The following is a 4,363-nucleotide window of genomic DNA, read 5'->3' as shown; positions in this document are numbered from 1 at the left end:
CCTCAGTTTTCTCATATGAAAATTTAGAGAGAGACCTATCTTTTCTAATTCATAGGATTTGGGGAGGATCAAATGAGAGAGTGATTGTAAAACACCTTACAACCCAAAAAACAACAACAATATAAAGCTCAAAATTAGGTGGTTTTTTAAAGTCAACCATTTGCAGTTCATAATGAGAGGGAGAGTTGCAAAGTATTAGGTATTTAACAGTAGTAGCTGCAGTCATAAACCAAAGACTCCTTATTTACCTACAGCTAAGAAAGGGCATGCACATGAAAGATCTCCTTGACACATAGACATGTCTGTGACTGCCTCTTAGTAGACGTCTGAATACACCTTACTTCCCACTGAGATGATATGATTTTCTTGACTACAAGCATGAGAGAATGGTTTCTAACACACTCCTCTCAACAGTTTATAAATGGACACATTGGTTATTTTGGATAACTGCCAACAAAAAGCCTTACTAAGTGCTTATATTTAGTATTTATAATTGTGGAGGAAGGCTAAAAGCAAGTCTGTGGTCTTATCAAGGCAGGGAATCCTAAGTGCCTGGAATATAGAAAGGTGAAAACTGATCCTAGAAACAGAGCAAGGCCATATCACAAGGGGTTTTATCCTTGCTTAGGAGTCTGAATTTAAACCTGTAGGTGATGGGGAATTCCATCGCCCTAGAATGGGAAGGAGGGTTTAATAAGCATTGGTCACTAAACACCTTACTAACGTTTTTTATATACTTCATGTTGTTCCAAAAAGGATTTAAGATGACTTTTAAAATGCTTGCTATATGACAACATTAGAAGTAAACAAAAGTGCTCTCTGCTCCTCCCCATTTGAGAGACAGCCACATATTCTGGTGCAGTGACAGCTGCATCCCCAAGACACAATGGTGAATGTCAGAGTAGACAGATTTGGCAGTATTGGGAACCTGGTCATCAGGGCTGCTTTTAACTCTGGCAAAGTGAATATTGTTGCCATCAATGACCCCTTCACTGACCTCAACTATAGGGTCTATGTGTTCCAGTATTATTCCACCCATGGCAAAGTCCACAGCACAGTCAAGGTTAAGAATGGAATGCCTGTCATAGATGGAAAGCATATCTCCACTTCCAGGAACGAGATCCTGCCTACATCAAATGGAGTGATGCTGGTGCTGAGTATGTTGTGGAGTCCACTGGAGTCTTTACCACCATGGAGAAGTCTGGACTCACTTAAAGGGTGAAGCCAAGAGGATCAACATCTCTGCCATGCCTGTTCATGCCATGGTTGTGATGGGTGTGAACCAGAAGTATGACAACTCTCTCAAGATCGTCAGCAATGCCTCCTGCACCACCAACTGCTTGGCCCCTCTGACCAATGTCATCTATGACAACTTTGGCATTGTGGAGGGACTCATGACCACAGTCCATGCTATCACTGTCATCCAGAAGACCATGGACAGGCCTTCTAAGAAACGGTGGCATGTTGCCCAAGAGGCTGCCCTGAACACTCTCCCTGCTTCTACTGGCACTACCAAGGCTGTAGGCAAGGTCACCTCTGAGCTGAATGGGAAGCTCACTGTCATAGCTTTTGGCGTCCCCATTCTCAATGTGTCGGTCATGGATCTGACCTGCTTCTTGGAGAAAGCTGCCAAATATGATAATATCAAGAAGGTGATGAAACAGGCATCAGAGGACCATACTCAAGGGCATCCTAGGCTACACTGAGGACCAGGTTGTTTCTTGCAACTATTTTTTTAAGAAAGAGGGAGACAGAGAGAAAGAGAGAGAACACAAGAGCAGGAAAAGGGTTAGAGGGAGAGGGAGAGAGGGAGAGAGACAGAGAGATACAGAGAGAGAGAGAGAGAGAGAGAGAGAGAGAGAGAAAGAGAATACCAAGCAGGCTCCGTGCTCAGTGCAGAGCCTGATGCAGAGCTCAATCCCACGACCCTGGGATCATGACCTGAGGCAAAATCAAGAGTTAAGCACTCAACTGACTGAGCCATACAGGCGCCTCAGTGTCTCCTGCAATATTAACAGTAACACTCGCTCTTCCACCTTTGATGCTGGGGCCAGAATTGAGGATCATTGCCTTCAATGACCACTTTTTCAAACTCATGTTCTGGTATGACAATATATTTGGCTACAACAACCAGGTGGTTGACCTCATGGTCTACATGGTGTCCAAGGTGTAAGAGTCCCCTGGACTACCACCACAGTGAAAGAGGAAGAGAGAGGCCCTTAACTGTTGGGGAATCCTTGCCCCAACTCATCCTCCAACACACTGAGAATCTCCCGAACTCTACACAGTTTCTATCACATAACCCCTTAAGAAGGGGAGGCGTTTGGGGAGCTGTACCTTGTTTTGTACCATAAAGTATACTGTATCCAGCTCCGCCAAAATAAATAAATAAATAAGCAAAAATGGTCAATCCAAGGAAAGATGGTAGAAAAAACAAGAAAGGTCAGGTATATTATCAATAGACAAAACACATGCTCATAAGGACATATTTGTAAATTAGAAGACATTCATTTGACTCCATTCTTCCTAGTATCTAATGCAAGGGAGGATATAACTAGTTAAGAGGTCAAATATTCAAAAGGAAAAATCAGTTTCTCAGAAGTATAATTTATCTTGATTCAGGTAACATAAGGCATTTAATCTATAGTTTGTATTGATTATATAGAACACAACGTGATATGGTCAATATTATCTGTAGAGTAAAATACATATTCCTGGGGTTATTGGTATCATCTTTCAATATAAACCAATTGTATCATAGCCAACTTTAGTTAAGAGCAAGTCTACAAAAATCCAGAGTCAAAAATAAAATCTTAAAGCATTTAAGGGTGTTCATGGATTTATCATGTATGTTTAACATTTAGGCAATCCCTTGTTAAGTTTATTTTTTCTAAAAATTGGGTGGTAACACATTTAAGCAGAAAAGCAACATGGTTTGATATCAGTTTTAATATTTATTTTTGCCTATTGTGTTGAGAATAGATTACAAGGCACCAGAAGCAAAACCATTGCTATAATATAGATAGGAGGAACGGTGGCATGGTCCAGGTTAGCGAGACTGGGAGTGGTAAAAAGTGATAACATTCTGAATTTTGAAGACATATCCAATAAGGTTTGCTTATTAAAGAATTATGTTTGGGACTTTTACAGAAATAGATATATCAAAGATGGTTTCAAACATTTTGACCAAGAAATTTTAAGAATGGAGTTGCAATTAACAGAGGTGGTGGTTTGTGATGGAATTTCAAAAGCTCAGTTTTGGCCATTTTATGTTTGAGAGGGCATTCAAATAGAGGCTTTAGTTGGCATTGGATATTGTAGCAGACTGAATAATGACCCCTCAAAAATGTTCATGTTCTAATCCTTAGGACCTGTAAATGATCCTTTATGCTGCAAAAAGGGCTTTACAGATGTGATTAGGAATTTTGAGATGGAGGGATTATCCTGGATTATCCATATGAGCCCATGTAAGCATAAAGGTTCTTATAAAATGGAGAGAGGAGATCAGAGTCAGTAGCAGGAGATGTGATAGTGGAAGCAAAAGGTTGGAATGATACAAACATATGGCCATGAGATAAGGAATGCAGAAAAATTCTAGAAGCTGAAAATCCAAGGAACAAATGCATTCTTTCCCCAAATCTCCAAAAGCAAAGTGCTCTATTGATACTGTGATGTTAGATTGGTGACCTTCAGAACTGTATGAGAATAAATTTGCATTGTTTTAAACTTGTTTTGTGGTAATTTGTTATAGCAATAATACAAAACTAATAGATATATTAGTGTTCAAGGGAAAAGTCTGGCTGGAAATATAAACTTAGGCATATAGATAAACTGTTAGATGTGATTCTGAAGCAGGAAGAAAGATTAGAGAAGCCATCTGAGGAATGAGCCTTAAGGTATACCAACACTTAGAAGTTGAAGACCTGATAATAAGACCTGTGAAAAAGAGAGTGATAAAGGGTCTTGAGAGGCAGGAGAAAAGCCAAACTATGTAGTGTCCTGAAGATTTAGTAAAGAGTCAGTTACTGGTGCTATTAAGAAAGCTGTAGAGGGAGTGAGATGAAATCCTAAACTAGTGGGTACATAAAAAAATGGGAAAGGAGAAATTAGAGATTGCAAGTATAGAGAAATCTCTCAAGGAATTTTGCTGTAATAGGAGGAGAGAAATAGGGCTGTCGTGGAAGGTAAAGTGAGGTCAAAAGGCAATTTACTTTTTAATGATGAGAGAAATAGTATATACTTGTTCTGATAGAATCATCACTTATAAATGATAAAACTGTCAATCATGGAAATAAGGAGAGTATTGCTAGAACAGTATTTTTAAATAGGCAAGAAGGCATGGGTGTGATTGCACAATTGAAGA

The 4,363-nt window shown here is 39.5% G+C and overlaps 1 pseudogene; it reads left to right on the top strand.

Annotated features, from left to right (window-relative positions):
- The first annotated feature begins 886 nt into the window (after window positions 1–886).
- Window positions 887–2,079, top strand: LOC125938122 (glyceraldehyde-3-phosphate dehydrogenase-like; annotated as a pseudogene).
- The last annotated feature ends 2,284 nt before the right edge of the window (window positions 2,080–4,363 follow it).

Source organism: Panthera uncia (genome assembly GCF_023721935.1).
Source record: "Panthera uncia isolate 11264 chromosome B2 unlocalized genomic scaffold, Puncia_PCG_1.0 HiC_scaffold_24, whole genome shotgun sequence".
NCBI classification, from domain to species: domain Eukaryota; kingdom Metazoa; phylum Chordata; class Mammalia; order Carnivora; family Felidae; genus Panthera; species Panthera uncia.
Note: the sequence above shows the minus strand (reverse complement) of the source record. Positions and strands in the feature narration are given on the sequence as shown.